The following is an 18429-nucleotide window of genomic DNA, read 5'->3' on the forward strand; positions in this document are numbered from 1 at the left end:
CAAGAGGAAATCAAAGTCATTATGGTGTCATCTAGATCTGAAATGTGGTCTACTTTTCAAAAAAGTAAAGATGCTTGATATGAATGTGTCCTAGTGGGGTGAATCTAGAAGACATATAATCCTATTGCAAAGAATCATGGAAAGTTCTAGAAGAAGCAACTTTTAATTCTGAAGTAGCAACGTGTACAAGAGATGTTCTCATTTGTAGATGGAGTATCAAGAGGAGGATCACTAGTCCATGGACCATGTCATTATTGTTAAATACCTACGCTTTTGTTCATAGTCACTTGGTGTAGGAATGAATTCAATGAGATAGGGTAGGAGATCCTACATAATGTAATTGTGGTTTCCCCATCAACCTCTACCATTGTGATTAAAGGGGTCTCAATCATAGAAGGGTGGATAAGGTAGCATGGATAGATAGGGCAGGTACAAGTTTACCCACTAAGCACACTACCTCATATAGATGGCAGATTGCCACATGGGGCCAAGAGGGATGGTATATCCGCTCTTGGGCTTAGCATGTGGACAGCTTCGGGTGCCCTATCATGTTTCTCATCTAAGCCCTATTATGGTTTAACTCCAATTATGCATTATAGATATTGTGTAGTTCACATAAAATTGAAATAGTTATGAATATATGCTATCTAAACCTAGTTGAAATGGTTGCTCTATGAATTATACTTTCAATACTTGTCTAACATGATTGCAGGTTTCAAAAATTATTCTAATACCCTGATGGTATTGTTTCTTCATTGGGACTACTCACATGCATTCGAGGACTGCTAAACTATCATATTCATATAATATTGTCTCAATAATAAAAAGAGAACCCTAGGTCATCTTTACCATTATATGCTTTTGATCTTGCAACTCTACGACTGCAAATAAGATTTTAGTGGGATTCTAGGACTTCTCCTATGTTTTGATTTTTGCTTTCTCCATTGGGGCTATATTGTTCTAGGGTCTTAAACTAAGACAATGATTGTCTCCTGTAGCTTCATCCTTAGTTGTCATTTGTATAATTTGATGCCAATAAGGACTGATATGCTGCTCCTTTCAGTGAAGTGTCATAGTTCTTTGGACTGCTCATACCATATTCTAAAATTTTATGAAAACCCTACAATGAATGACTCCTTGACTATCATCGTTGTTTGTATCTTACCATTGTGGATTTGAGTCTTGATTTGACTATATGGCTTCTCTCAATAGCAAACTATTTAAGGCATTTGTAACTTCTAATCCATGACTTCTCATCAAGCTTTGGCACATTGAGATTGGAATAGGGATCCTATACACCATCACTAGAGATTATCAACAAGAGAAGATTCACCTATTGATCCTTTGAACTGATAATTCTTGATTGCCTTTTTGACTCATCGTGCTTTGTAATGGTGATTATCTTATTTATGGCTTGATGGATATTGATCTCTCTCTTACAAGTGTTTCAACTAATCTTTGATGAATACAAACCCTTCTCTTTTGTTGAGTGCAAATATCATGAATGCATTTATTTTTCTTAACTATCCATAATGACATTTTCAAATATCTGAGACTACACTTAGGCCTGTTGTCTCTTGATTCTTCATTGGACTATGGTTTCTTTGATAGTTCTTGTAGCATCGGAATTAGGAATCATCAAAGCAATAATCAAAAATACTAAACATTAACTCAATCACAAACACACATTGCAATGACCTAATCCTAAGCACACTCAATAGAGACATAAAACAAAGCATTCAAAAGTAAAGATCATGCAAACCAGATGACGATTTGGATGCTTCTTCCATGCGGCTCCATTGTTCTTCTTTCCTCTTCAATTGGATTTGTGGATCTCACCTACAAGTGCACATACAATTGAAAGCAAGATTGACATTGATAAAAAGCTCAAGAGTATTAGAAGCATAAATTCGATAGTCTGATAGGGATTATTAGTGGCTAGGAATTGATTGAAGAAAATCATCCAATTGATAGAGAAATTGGAGAAATGGACAAATTAGCATGATAATGATTCAATAGAAATTCAAATCAAGAATGGCAAAGTTATGACATGTTGCTATGCAAAGAGGCTTATGACAATTTTATGACAGATTCTATGACAAATTGCTATGTCAAGACAAATTCTATGACAAATTGCTATGTCAAGAGAAATTCTATGACAAATTTCTATGTCAAGAGTATGACGCATGAAGCACAAAAATAGGGAAAACTAGAGACAAGTTAATTAGGTGGAATTTGAATTAGAAAATTAGAAAATAGGTGAAAATTAGGAATTAGGAAATAATGAAATTATAGGAAATTAGAAAATTAGAAATGAGGAAAATAGGAACTTAGTGAATTAATTAATAATTTCTCATTTATCAATTAATTCACAAAGAGGGAATGAAAAATTAGAAAATTAGGAGTTAGGAGAAATTAGGTAAATCAATTAATAAATTTTCATTTATTAATTAATTCACACAAAAAGAGGAATAATTAATTAGCCAATCAAATGAAACATTTAATTGCGACACGAATACCTAGGATAAATAAATAAATTATTTAATCCTAGAGGAAGAAATGACACACAAGGTTAAATGATTAAATCAAAAAACCCTGGAAGATGAATTAGGTCTTGAAGGATAATTGACTCGATTTGATTTGATTTTGGATTGATAAATGACCAATGTGATAAATGATTTGATAAATGCGCCAATTGACGAGGAACAATGACAAATTGATCCAAATTGACATAATTGAGACAGACAATGATCGATAACGATATGATCGCAAAATGACAAGATCGACAAGAGGACAAGAATCGATGACAAAATGGATTGCAAGACGACAAGATTGATAATGACCACGATCGATGACAAATTGATCGCAAGATGATAAGATCGAACAGTGACAACGATCGATGACAAATCGATCGCATGATGACAAGATTGAAAAGAGGACAAAACCCTAATTAGGATTGACGATGTCCAAAATGATGACAAATAAGCATGCTCATTGATGCAACAAGATAAAATCGATCAAAATCATGACTGGATAATGTTGTCGATAAGACCAAATTCGAGGACGAGATGATTGAAGAATATTAGAAGAATGACTCGATGTTCGCAAATGATAAAGACCAAGTGCGTGACATAGGAGAAATGTTAATGCGACGCAAAAACCTAAAATGAGGCAATGCGCAAATGTTAAAGTATGACTTCGCAAGCGTTGACCATTTTTGGGTGTCTACATTTTGCCCGTCTTTGAGACAATGCGATTTTAAGCGTTGTTTCAAAGAACAATAATGAAAATGCCCCAGACAACGATAATGACATATGCATGCCCCCTCGAGGAATTGGCCGGAAACATGCGGAAAAGAGGCCAATTGATCGATAAAAATGATAGGATCGAACAGACTGACAATCGGAGATCGGATGCATGACAGACAAGCAATTTAAGGTGCACAAGACCACGACCAACATAAGATGGAGAGGATGCACGTCCATCTATGCAATGACAAAGAGCTATAAATAAGACCAAGAGGGTGAAAATTGCTCATTTGCACTAGCTAAAGAGGAGGATTTGTTGCTCTAGACAAGGACACGTGCAGAGAGATGGCAAACATTCCAAGGGCAGATCACCTCAGAGAACGTGTACGCACATTCAGACGACTGGAGGACGTAGGAGCAGTGATATGTATCTCGAAAACCCATGTTTTAAATTTCATGAATTTTGATGGCTTACGGGACATTGCGGGGCCCACAGGGGATGCAAAAGATGACTTCTGCGCTTGTGTCATCTAATCCTGCGCTTTTGTAGGGTGTTCTGCGCTTGTGTAGGAAGACACAAGCACAATTTACCTGACACAAGTGCAGTTTCTCTTACACAGGCGCAAGAGTCCAAAAATGACTCACTTTTGATTCGAAACTGCATGCAAATGATCTGACCAGGGGGGAGAAGGGTAGGATAGGCCAATGTAGATTAAAAAAACACCCTGATTTGGACATGAAAATGAGGATATGCAACCCGTAGGAGCAAACCCTAAAACTGACAAAATGATGCCCCGATTGTGATGCAGAGTCGACAGTATCCATTGATCACGCGGGAGAATCGACCTGACTATTTCATGCTACGACATAGACTCAGGAGCACAGAGAGAGACACATTAGCCGGACTGGGGATATATTACATCACATACATGCCTGAGATTAGGTCAAACATAGGTTTGCTTACCGCATTGGCAGAGCGATGGCACTTGGAGACGTCCTCATTCCATTTGGCGACTGGCGAGGCGACGGTGACTCTAGAGGATGTATGGCGCATCCTCCGCATTCCGATACATGGGGAGATGATAGAGTATGACCCAGTGACAGGTAGAGACGCGTTATGCAGGCTATTTGAGTGCGAGATAGATGATCTGGACATTGTCGAGAGGGAGATCGACTGGGAGAGCATGGCTTTCGAGTATGATCGACGATATGTGGTGATAGCAGTTGTGATAGCATGTCTTCTAGCAGGAGATAGATGAGGACATGGATTCCCTATTGGCTAGGGAAGAGTATTAGAGCAGATGGTGACAGAGGGGACAGTGTATGCGTGGGGACCATGTGTACTTGCTATGTTGTATTTCCAGCTGCATCAGATAGCATATCAGGGAGTGCAGACGCTGAGTTGTGGAGTCACATTGCTTCAGGTATGGGCATTCGAGCATATTGCCATATGTCGGCCGATTATAGATAGATAGGTTGTACCACACCGACCATATGTGTATAGCTATGGGGGAGCACTGAGACAGGGTCCGTTTGGATACATATTATACTGGCGACATGAGCTAGACAGACTGAGAGAGTTCATATGGAGGCCATATCGAGATTGCCCCGGATGGTCAGATGATCATGATGAGCTACCATACTACAGAAAAGAGAGGTACTTGATTGGGCGACCAGTGAATCGCCAGAGAGTGATTGAGTTGTACCTGCCAGAGAGGGTCAGACGACAGTTTGGAGAGACATAGGACGTACCTTGGAGGACTGCATGCTTTGCCCGATCTCACCGAGAGACGAGTCAGTGGGGGAGTATGATTCAGCCACACATAGCATATGCCGACTTTGCACGGTTACAGCAGAGACAGTGGGATTGGATGTCAGATGTGGTAGATGCTGGGACTACAGAGGAGTATGAGACATGGTTTGCACGACGACGACCAGTGCCTTTGACTGATCCGGACATTCCAGTACTGAGGAGACAGGAGGACTTCCCACTCACAGGAGAGGAGGGAGATGATGAGGACGAGGAGGATGACGAGGGTGATGAGGATGAGGAGAGTGGAGATGAGGATGGAGCTGATGGGGGTGATGAGGAGGATGAGGGAGATGATGGGGGTGATGAGGAGGATGAGGGAGATGATGGGGGTGATGAGGAGGATGAGGGAGATGATGGTGGGGAGGACGATGATGAGCCAGACATAGCGGATCAGGAGACTTTGCAGGATATTCCCATAGAGCCAGAGACAGCTAGGACAGAGGAGATGGACATGTGTAGAGCTACCATAGCGAGTCAGCAAGATTACATTGCAACATTGGAGAGACAGCATGAGCAGTTCAGAGCGGAGATAGCTAGACTCATAGAGGCTCGAGATACAGCCATAGCTCAGGCACAGCGAGAGGGACAGAGAGTCACTGAGTTCATTGGGTCGATTAGGGATGCCAGTGCACGGGAGATGGCACAGATGCTGGTAGAGACCGGAGAGGAGAGACTATATTGGAGGACACTCTATGAGAGTGCAGTTCCACCGGAGCGGAGAGCACCTTCATATCAGGCATGATCGAGGACAAAGAGCAGGTCACGCTCTCGGAGGTCATTGAGCAGCATAGGAATGAGTGGACCGATGAGACTACCACAACCAGGACCAGGAGGGACATCATCTGCGAGACATGGCAGGGATGAGGAGGACAGAGGGAGCACCTAGTGACAGAGGCACGTGCTCCGTATGACAGACAGTGGACATTATGTAGTTTGCCATTTTGTAGTCAGCCTACGGGCCATACTTAGGACAGACAGTCCGATTTTGTACTCCGACATTATTATGATATGTGATATGATATGCATCGATATGATGGATGCAATATGTTATGACTTATGTTTTTTTTGCATGTATGGATGACTTATGCACTGGTTTATGAACATGTATGGATGGATTTTTATGTATTTTTTTTTTATGTATTTATGAAATGAAATGGATAAAATGCTTGATGTAATATGTGATGGAATGAAAATGTACTAACCAAATGGATGCAGGATGCAATATGTGTGGAGATCGGAGCACTAGACCGAACTGACTATCCGACCGGACGGAAAAAGTGTTAGTAAGAAATGAGATAGAAGACAGTTAGAGATGACGAAAAACTTGCTTTTAGTAATGCACTTTGTAGGTGAGAACCTTTATTTTTATATAGCAAAATGGATGCGTAGCATCATGGCATTGAAGGCCAGAGCTGAAATGCAACCCTTTTTGCAAAAGATAGACACATCACAGACAAACAACAATCACAACCAAAAAAGAAAAGGACCATGATCCATCCCGGTCACTCTAAATCACTCAGTGACATCATCGAGCAACATAGGAACATGATCAAAGCCAAAGATAAATCAATTAAAAAGATAAGATGCACAAACTCCAACAAATCAAACAAACATCTTGATCTTCATTGTCAAAAGTTGAAAGTGCTGATAGGACGATCACGCTGTCTGGTTTTAGGAAATGTGGCACCCCGTCTAAGACAGGACATAGTCTGGTTTCAAGTATACCACACCCTGTATAAGACCCATGATAATAGGAACAAGGACAAATGATTTGGATACTGATATTCGATTGAGATGACAATTGTGATCAGTTTGAATGTTTGGTTTTGATTGAAAAAGTTCATCTGGTTAAAGCATGATTTCAGTAAAGCACAGTGTTTGAAAGGGATTACGAGTGTCGTTGGATGAATGCTCAGTGATTTGTCGATGCACAAAGAGAATACCTTATTGCAAAATGTTTGTTTGTGTTTTTGAGTTTTACAATTTTTTTGTTCGTTTTTTTCAGGACTTTATTTGATTTTTTTTAAGGATTTTTTTCAGGACATTATTCGATTTTTTTTGGATTATTTCAGGACATTATTCGATTTTTTTTTTGGATTATTTCAGGACATTATTCGATTTTTTTTTGGATTATTTCAGGACATTATTCGATTTTTTTTTGGATTATTTTAGGACATTTATTCGATTTTTTGTTGGATTATTTCAGGACATTTATTCGATTTTTATGATTTTTTTCAGGACATTATTCGATTTTTTTGGATTATTTCAAGACATTATTTGATTTTTATGACTTTTTTCAAGACATTTTGAATTTTTTTATGAATTTTGTCAGGACATTTTTCGATTTTTATGAGATTTTTTAGGACATTTTCCAATTTTTTATGAATTTTGTTAGGACATTTTTCGATTTTTATGAGTTTTGCCCCCAGTGTCTAGCAAGGCAAGGAATATGATAGGTGAATAAATAGGCTTGCTGAAATGTTGGTGGATAGAGGGAAGACAAAGGCCTTTTATTATGGAGGCAATACGGATGCAATTTCCAAGGGCTATTGCGTGATGGGACAAGAAACTGGATATGACAATGTAAAGCAGGAACATGGCCTGAGGGACATGTCAAGAGGTTTTTGAAACCTTGTTTAAATTTTACGTCCTTATGTCAGATCAAGATCAAGGAATGAAAAAGAATGTATGGATAGTGATAAGATATGGATAGGATAAGCAATACCAAGAATGGATAAGGGACATGGACTGAAGGTCGGGATTGGATAAGGGATAGTGGCAGAAAGTTGCAATAAGCTAGGGAATATGGATGAAAGGTTATAATAAGCAAATGGATAAAGACCAAAGGCTATGATAGACTGAAAGCTGCAAACAAGATGCATGATGCTCATGAAGATCCTCAGCCTTGTCAAGATCAAACGTGGAAAGAGGAAATGGACATGAGGGATGATAGGATATGAAGGGTAATGACAGGGGTTTGATAGGATAATGGAACAACGAAGGACAAAAGGATATGATGGGATAAAACCTGCCCACAAGTGTGGTGTGCAAGAAGTTCATAAATTACGCATGATGCCTATTTGCCAGGTTTTCATCATGGTACTTGCCCAAGGCGCCTGTTTGCCAGGTTTTCACTAGTGGACGAATTATTTTTCTTTACTTTTTTTTTTTCTTTTTCTTTTCTTTTCTTTTTTCTCTTTTTTTTTTTCAATTTTTTTATTTTTTTGTATTTTTGAGCTTTTTCAATAGAAGATGGACACATGATAGGGGATGGAAGAAGGACTCAAGCATCTTTTTGTTTGGAGAGTAGCCTTGAAAAAAAAAATGAACCATGACCTTTAAAAGTATGCTCAAAGACGTTGGTAGGATAAAGACATGGAAAATAAGATGAAATTAAGGAAAGGATTTATGCAAAGGATTGGACCAAAGGATCGAAGGATGGAAAATATGCATTGGATAATGGATAGGGTATTGGAAGAAATGGGCTTGAGTGGATGGGAATGAAGGCAAGATCGACATTGGCACACACCTTGAGGGGTGATGGATTGATGGAGGAAAGACGTATTTTGGATATTGAGATTTTGATGGAGGAAAGGCTATGGATTTTGGGACATAAGGGCCCAAAACGGATGAAGAAGGTGGTGGAGAAATAGACTTGGAAGGTTTAGATGGAGGAATAGCAATTTTGGATGCCAAGTTGGATGTTTCTTTAGGCTTTTGTGCTTCAAGGAGCTTCTTGGGAACCCACATGGTTTTTGATTTTTCATGCTTTTGTGGTTCCTTAGAGTGCATTGCTTGCACAAGGGATTTAGGAACCCATATATATTTTGACTTTTCTTTATTTTGCTCAATGGGCCTTTGTGGCCTTTTGTATTTTTCTTTATAGATCATATTGTTCTTTGTTTTGACATGTTGATTATATTGGACATGTTGATCCTTGAATACATGTGGATTGCTAGACTTATGATGCTTATACTTGGCATCCAAATTGCTTGGAAGAGGGAATGAATGTTGGTGTGGATGGGAATGATATGGAGGCATGTGGGATGGATGGAAGGTTCTCCAAGATGTGTGCCTTTGCTGATGTTGCATAGGAGATGGAGGGATATAGGGACCTAGAATGGATGGAAGCGATGATGGGGAAGGTGGAGATTTGGATTTTGACTTTGAAGGGATACCAACACCTTGAGTGTGAGCTCTGTAGCCATGACCATTAGTATACTCTTTGATATGAAGGGGTTCTTGCTTGTGAAGGTCTACCCCTTTGCCTTTATCAATATTTTGACTAATAGGATACTCTTTGCTTTGGCAAGAAGACGCGAGTTCATTATGAGGTGGATGTGATATGAGAGAAATAATGAGATCTTGAAGTGGATTGGATTGCACCAAAGTGGAAGAACCCATTATGCATGTCGAGGGTTCATGAACATCTTGCACTGACACGTTAGAATCATGAGGGGTATCAGGATCATGAGGGGGATTAGGATCATGTAGTGGACATGGTTCAATGACAGGCTCTTCAAGAGATGGAATGGGAGAAATAATGGGATCATCAAAAGAAACGCGATCTTGGAGTGGATATGCGGGATTAGGACGTGGAGATGGAGGAACAAGTGGATCTTGTGGAGGATCTGAAGGAATGATAGGGTCTTTTGTTGGAAATGAATTTGGAAGGATACTTTGATCTTGACAAGGAGGAAGATCATTGAAATCTTCTTTAAAGGTGCTTTGCTCTTGACTTTCAATGGGATCGTCAGAAAGAATGGAAGGGATATCTTGATCTTGTTTAGGAAGTGGAATGTCAATGGGATTTGAAAGGACATCATGTTCATGAAATGGAATGGGATCGTTTGGGATTGGATGGACTAGAATATCTTGATCTTGCTCGGGGAATGGAGTGTCAATAGGACTTTGGATAGGATGGACAAGAATAGGGGAATCATCGTGAGTGTCTGGGAAGATGGGGTCCTGGTCAACAATTAGATGGGATGATAAGGTTTTGGGATCTTGATCTTGATCTTCTTTAGGACTCATTTCTTCATGCTCTAAATTATCCTCTTGACATGGGGTTGGACTTTGGATATGCATGGAGGATTCTGACAAGGAATCAATGCTTTGGCCTAAAGGAAATGCACTTTGAATATTTGTGATGGATTTTGGCAAGGAATCAATGCTTGAACATGAGGAAGAGGGACTTCGAATGGGATCCTCTAAAACAGGTAATGGCAATAAAGTGCATGGTGGCATTGGGTCTTGTATTTCTGAAACATGACAAGGATGTGCATCATGAATTGGATTATCTTGGCAATCAATTATGGATAGCCCTTGGCTAATTGCATCCTTGGGTGTATTGTTTGATGAGGACAATATGGAAGGTTCTTGGGAAACTTCTAAAGGTGTAGGGATAGATGCCACTAGAGAGTCAATTTGTTTGTCAGGGGATGAGGCATTGCTAGACAAAATTGTATTATCTTTATCTTCCTCAAAGAACTCACTTGGTAGGTTCCTTAAGAGCATTGCAATAAAGCCACCTTTCTTTTGAGGTTTTGACATGGTTGTATCTGGAATTTGAACTTGTTTGGCAAGGAGTTGGTTCTGATTTGATGTCATGTTTTGATATTGGACTTGGTTCAATTGTTCTGACATGTTTGAAACTTGGGTTGGTGTGTGTTGCAACCTTTGTTTTTGAATGTTTGGTTGGTGTTATTGACATTGATATGTTGATTGAACTTGTTGATATTCCACCATTGGTTGAACTATTTGTGGACATTGTATAGTTGGTTGGACATATTGTTGAAATTGGACCATTGGTTGAACCATTGGTTGTATTGGTTGAAAATCTGATTGATAGTAAACACCTTCTTGTTCTTGTTGTGGAGGCACATAATGTTGAAATTGATGTTGTCTCTTTTCTTGAAATTGTTTCATCATCTCTATTTGTGAGAGGAGAGCTGGTATGTCTGATCGTTCAAGAAGAGATCTTACATCAATTGGCTCAATATTTGGATTTCGACTTGGCAATTTTCGAAACATTTTGGACACTTGTGATCTATTCTTCACAATGTTTTTCACTTTTTGTTCCAATATCTCATTTTCTTGAGCTAGTTTCTCCTCTAGTTTTTGTATTTGGACATTTACATCATCATGATAAGTTTGATCCAAGTTCTGAGACATGTAGAGATTGGATTGACATGATTGATTGCTCAATTGTGATGACATGGCTTCGTAAGAAGGTTGAGACCTCATTTCAACAAACATGTCACTATGCAAATGCAATATTTTTTTTTTTGGAATTTTCAAGGATAATATATGATATGCAACTAAATGCAAACTAAATAAATGAAAATGCAATCTATGTTTTTGGTGTTTTTGAAGATTTTGACAAACTTTTTGGAATGCAAATCTAAGAGAGGGACCCTTGGGAAATTGGAATGATGTCTAGACCTCAAAGGACAAAAGGACCAAGTGACAAAAGGACAAGATGACAATGTCTCCCCTATATGCTTGGATACTAAGCTAGGTTTGACCAAATGAAATTGATGACAAAAAGACAAAAGGTTTTGATAAGGTCTAGACTTCCTAACAATGACTTAGGGTTTATCAAAGATTTGGATTACTCAAGTATGACAAAACCTAGCTTTGACACTATATGCAAAAGGACAATTGCTATGATATGATAATGACTTAAGCTTAATGAAGAGACTTAGGGTATACAAATATGAATGTATGACAATGGTATGACTTTAATGTAAGAGGACATATGCAAATGGATGACCCTTCTTGATATGCAAAGGAGTATGACTTAGATGAAACTTAACCTTGGTACTTGACAATGAGCTTTGCAAAATGCAACCCAGGATGAACCTAAATCTAAGTGACATGAATGTTAAGACAAGATTTGGAACAATGTTTGATCATCATATTGGAAGATGTGCTTTGAACCTTGTTGAACTTTTGTTGGATGAATGTCTCTTGTGTTTAAATCTTTGTTTTGGAATCAATTTGCCTTGTTTTTGAAATGAGATGCAATTCAACTTTTGACAAGTAAAGAAGACAAGATATTTTAACATAGACTCAAGACAATCATGCTCATTCCCACATTTCTTATGGTAGGCAAGGACATTAGGTACTTGAGAGGTAGACTCATTATGGGATTCAAGGAGAATACATAGATGCTTGACCCCACGGGCTCCCCTCCACGGCACTCACTTCTCAGGGCAGCCAAGCATCAGTCCCCATGGAAATCTCCCCATGGCGAACTTAGTATCTCTTCCAAGTATCCAAACTTGTCCTTCTCAAGCAACTAGAAGGGTTTTTGGCCTCTAAAAACAAGGTGTTTAGTAAGGATTTCTGTTAAGCGTTACTCCTTGATGTCACGCAAGCGTGATTGAGACATTAAGCCCATCAAGATACCAAAAAAATGTAGTCACACAAGCACGATTTAGACCAAGAGGCCCTACTTAGATGTTGATATGAGAAAGAGTCCAAGAGTCATCACTTCCCAAGTAACTGCAATTCCCACGTAACGCTTCCTTCAAAGCTTTCGCTCATCAGGCATTTGTTTATAGTGAGTTAGAATGCCAAGGTATTCTAGCCGTACTCACTTTGGGTCATTCCCTTCTCATGATTATCACTTGCTTGCAAAAGCAAAGTGGTCGGGAAGGCAGGCCCTCTAATGGAGACACTCAATCAACAACACAAGCATGGTATCGAAGATCTGGATTTCTGATCACCCTAAGAAGGATGAGAGCATACTCTCCTACTCCAATGTCATACTTAACAATCAAAGCAAAAAAATGTTCATTCCCACCTATTTATAAATCACTAAGTGCCTAATTCAAAATCTCAAACACACAATTTGGTTGTTTCTCCAAGGCAACCTGCAAAACCCAAGTTAGAGGTTTGATTTGTTGTCTTTGACCATCAATTTTGCATAACACATGTTAGTAGTTTGATTTGTAGTCTTTGTCATGCGTATGCCAAGATCCTGCACCAATAATTAGTACCAAAATCCAAAGCACAGAAAACAGAATGCAAAAACACCAAAAATTTCAAGTAAACACTGCATTTTTCACCTCTGTTCTGGACTTTACACAAGCGTAGAACTCATGACACAGGCGCAAGATGTCTGACACAAGTGCAAAATGTCACCTACACAAGCGCAAGATGCATGACACAGGCGCAAGATGCTTAACACAAGCGCAGAAGTCTCCAGAATACCCTGCACGGCCCTGTTTTTGGGTTTTTGACCTGCAAAATCAACTTGAAAGCACTCCAAAACACAGTAAAGGGGTTAGAAGGTTAGTATTCACGTTGGGTTCACCAATTAATGTAGCATCAGAATTAGGAATCATCAAAGCAATAATAAAAAATACTAAACATTAACTCAATCACAAATACACATTGCAATGACCTAATCCTAAGCACACTCAATAGAGACATAAAACAAAGCATTCAAAAGTAAAGATCATGCAAACCAGATGACGATTTGGATGCTTCTTCCATGCGGCTCCATTGTTCTTCTTTCCTCTTCAATTGGATTTGTGGATCTCACCTACAAGTGCACATACAATTGAAAGCAAGATTGACATTGATAAAAAGCTCAAGAGTACTAGAAGCATAAATTCGATAGTCTGATAGGGATTATTAGTGGCTAGGAATTGATTGAAGAAAATCATCCAATTTATAGAGAAATTGGAGAAATGGACAAATTAGCATGATAATGATTCGAATAGAAATTCAAATCAAGAATGGCAAAGTTATGACATGTTGCTATGCAAAGAGGCTTATGACAATTTTATGACAGATTCTATGACAAATTGCTATGTCAAGACAAATTCTATGACAAATTGCTATGTCAAGAGAAATTCTATGACAAATTGCTATGTCAAGAGTATGACGCATGAAGCACAAAAATAGGGAAAACTAGAGACAAGTTAATTAGGTGGAATTTGAATTAGAAAATTAGAAAATAGGTGAAAATTAGGAATTAGGAAATAATGAAATTATAGGAAATTAGAAAATTAGAAATGAGGAAAATAGGAACTTAGTGAATTAATTAATAATTTCTCATTTATCAATTAATTCACAAAGAGGGAATGAAAAATTAGAAAATTAGGAGTTAGGAGAAATTAGGTAAATCAATTAATAAATTTTCATTTATTAATTAATTCACACAAAAAGAGGAATAATTAATTAGCCAATCAAATGAAACATTTAATTGCGACACGAATACCTAGGATAAATAAATAAATTATTTAATCCTAGAGGAAGAAATGACACACAAGGTTAAATGATTAAATCAAAAAACCCTGGAAGATGAATTAGGTCTTGAAGGATAATTGACTCGATTTGATTTGATTTTGGATTGATAAATGACCAATGTGATAAATGATTTGATAAATGCGCCAATTGACGAGGAACAATGACAAATTGATCCAAATTGACATAATTGAGACAGACAATGATCAATAACGATATGATCGCAAAATGACAAGATCGACAAGAGGACAAGAATCGATGACAAAATGGATTGCAAGACGACAAGATTGATAATGACCACGATTGATGACAAATTGATCGCAAGATGACAAGATCGAACAGTGACAACGATCGATGACAAATCGATCGCATGATGACAAGATTGAAAAGAGGACAAAACCCTAATTAGGATTGACGATGTCCAAAATGATGACAAATAAGCATGCTCATTGATGCAACAAGATAAAATCGATCAAAATCATGACTGGATAATGTTGTCGACAAGACCAAATTCGAGGACGAGATGATTGAAGAATATTAGAAGAATGACTCGATGTTCACAAATGATAAAGACCAAGTGCGTGACATAGGAGAAATGTTAATGCGACGCAAAAACCTAAAATGAGGCAATGCGCAAATGTTAAAGTATGACTTCGCAAGCGTTGACCATTTTTGGGTGTCTACAGTTCTTTGTAGCTTTATCTTTGAATGGTCACTGTCTTATTTGTAGCTTTGTATTTCCTTTATTGTGGCAGACCTCATGCAATGTTTTCACCTTTAAAACCAACACTAAACCCTTCAACAACCATCTTCATAGACAGTTTGATATCAAATTGTGATACAACATTAATCATTTCACCACTGTTATCAATTATATTTTTGCATGCTCAGTGTCCATGCCTTCATTATGCTTGAGTTGATGACTGCTGCAACTTTATTACTGTCAAATCTACTTCATGATGTCTTGTATGCATATGACATAATGCTAACCTATTTATCAGTGCTATAGACTTTTCACTTTGTGTCATGGCATCCTTTTATCTTTCATCAAGATCTGGGGGTGAAGAAAATAATTATGACACTAAATATCTATGACCTTGCACTATGAACTACCCTTGCACATCTTCTAGAACTTCATGGGCTATGGAAATACTATGATTTTGACCTTTCACAGCCTTTTGATTCTTTTTTGGGCTGCTAGATGGTTGTCTCTGATCTGACTGTAGACCTTGGTGCTTCATATTTATTGTTCTCTCTTGAAAAGACTCAGATTAGGACCTCTATTCATGCTTTGACAGTGATACTTGACACTGTCATCTCCATATCATGGCCACTGTCATTCATCAAATCTCATATATTGCTGCTCTCAGTTTTATACCTATCAGTTATCCATGTTGAAGACTCTCACACACCTTCTAACACTATCTTAGACTTGGCTTTTGCTATTTAATACAACATAAGACTGTAATGAGGCTGCTATGTGTCATTGATTTGATAATTTCTAATGTCTGGTAGATGACTTTGATGCTCTCAAATTGTTCTTGAAGCTTATATGGCTTGGTTCTAATCCTTATAAGCTTTTAGAGTGATTTATGGCTTGGTTCTAATCCTTATAAGCTTTTAGACTGATTTAGGCACTATGATCTCACTACAAATTTATCATTTATTGGTTGTTCTTTTCTTGATAGTGACATTTATCACTAGTTTCATCTGAGGCAATCACTTCTTGACAGTCAAAAGGTTGCCCATCAATTAGTTTTCATTGTCTTTAGCTTCTTGAGACCTCTTATTTATCGATAGAGAAACACAATAAATTCTTCAATAATCAATCAAACCTACTCAAATAAAGAGGGAGCTTCTTCTAAAGTTGACAATGATCCCATACTCTAAGAAAAGGATTTCCATTTCTTATCCATGTTGATTGTTACAAGTCCTATGAGCTGTTCACGTGGCTATAACAGTGAATGTTACTACAAAAATTCTAAAATCCACCTTTCTATTTCAGTGTAACCCTATAACTTGTAATTTTTTGTTGTGATTGTCTTTGTGTTTTGAACCGTAAAAAAACTCTTATCATTGTCTTTTTAATTCAAAACCCTTCTTCATTACAAGCTCTAAGTAATCTATTCCTTGCTATACTTATGATTATCTATTAATGCTATTCAAGAATTGGGGAAAACCTAGACACTATTATCAATGTCTAAATCTTCTAACAAACTACTCTACTAGTCCTTACTGTCATTGTTATTTTGGTGGAGGCTGGACTATACTTCATTTGAAACAAACAAACCATCCATAGAAATCATGCTTTCTCAAAAATGTGAAATCCTAGACTAGAGTAAAGAAGATAGCTAGCCCAGACATGAAATGCTTTGAATGTTCCAGACACGTAGCTACTCTTTGTTAGAAATTCCATTCTAATTTTGCAACATGTCATGGTTCTCCTTCTACGTGGCTGTCATACTGCACCTTCGACTAGAGCTTACTAAATTGAATACTAGGGTTTTCTCCCATCAAAAGTGGAGTCCTCTACCAATGAACTCGAGATCCTCATCTTTACCACAGGTTTATCTTGAATTTTGATTGACCTTAGTTAGAATGGGCATTGAATAGTCTAAGAAAATTACCTCCAAAATGTTAAACTCAAACTTCAACTTATGAATTATAAGGCCACACAAGTTTTTATTTCTCTTTTGATGAAAGTTTAGCTCCCCACTTTAAAGATTTTGACAGTATTACCATAAAACAAATATGACACCTTTGAATAAATTAAGGCTTTAAAAACCTTAATAAAACTTGGAATGAGCCTGAAGCTTAGAATATGAAAAAGAACTCTAACAAAGAAGCCTATAGAAAATGTGTTCCACAACAGAAAGGCAGATTCAAATTCAATTTTGACATTTCTCCAAAGGACAACCCAGGTATTGCAGGAAGTGGAGGACTCATTATGGATAGTGAATGTAAAGCCCTTCGCATTATTAAGCTTTAGCCCTCCACTTTGGCCTTAGGGGACTAGAGATAGAAGAACGCTCACTCCTTGTGATCAAAGGAATGCAAAAGAAGGGAGTGACCAGCAGGAGGTTATATAATATTAGAACAGTATCAGTGCTAAGCACAGACATAAATTTTGCACATTGTTATGAATAGGCAAAGTTGGCAAACAAACCAGCGGAACTCCTCGTCTCCAAAGGAACCCTTCAAAGCAATCAAATAATTTACTAACGTCATTACAAAACTATCCAAAAGCAAACACTGGATTTCAATTATAAGACGAATAATTTCAATAATTTGAGCGAACAGCCGTCTATGAGTTCATCGCCTTCATTCTTCATCATTTTGATGTCTTTTGTACATTGGAAGGTAATTCTTGACCACCATACCTCAATTTTGACCTATGCTACCATAAAACCCTACAACCTAGTCATGTTTACAATTGAGATCTTGGTGACTTGATCACTTAATACAGCTTAATCATGTAGGTCTCATCTAACTCTGACTCCAACACGTAAGCAAATCAACCCTAGCAACCAAGTACTTTGGGAAATATCTTGCAACTTGACAACATGGGTAATGATGGAGGAATGGAAGGTGAGACCTATAGAGGTTAGAGAGAGAGAGAGGGTGAGAGGAAGAGATAATGACCTGGAGAGGGTAGAGAAAGAGAAGTAGAGAGGGAGAGAAGAAGAGAGGGATGGAGAAAGAGATCTAGAGAGGGGAGAGAGAAGAGAGATAGTAGAGAGGGATAGAGAAGAGAGATAGAAGAGAGATACCAATGTCAATCTTTTTCTATAAATTTTTTTTTTCCGAAAAATCGGCCTACCGTCGGAATTCCGACATCAAAGGGTAAAAATTCCGACAGAGGAGTGTCATCGAATGCACAACATCCTCATCGGAACTCTCCTAGAGGCCGTCGTAATTCCGACACAAAAGGGTTAAAATTACGATAGCCTCCAAGAGAGTTCCGACGAGGATGCTGTGTATCCAACGACACTCCTCTGTCTGAATTTTTACCCTTTGATGTCGGAATTCCGACGCTAGGCCGAGATCGCGATGGTATTCTTTTTGGGTATGAGCATCCATGGTGGCCATCGGAAAGGTTGGAGCTGA

This window comes from Cryptomeria japonica, chromosome 9 (assembly GCF_030272615.1).
Source record: "Cryptomeria japonica chromosome 9, Sugi_1.0, whole genome shotgun sequence".
Taxonomy (NCBI): Eukaryota; Viridiplantae; Streptophyta; class Pinopsida; order Cupressales; family Cupressaceae; genus Cryptomeria; species Cryptomeria japonica.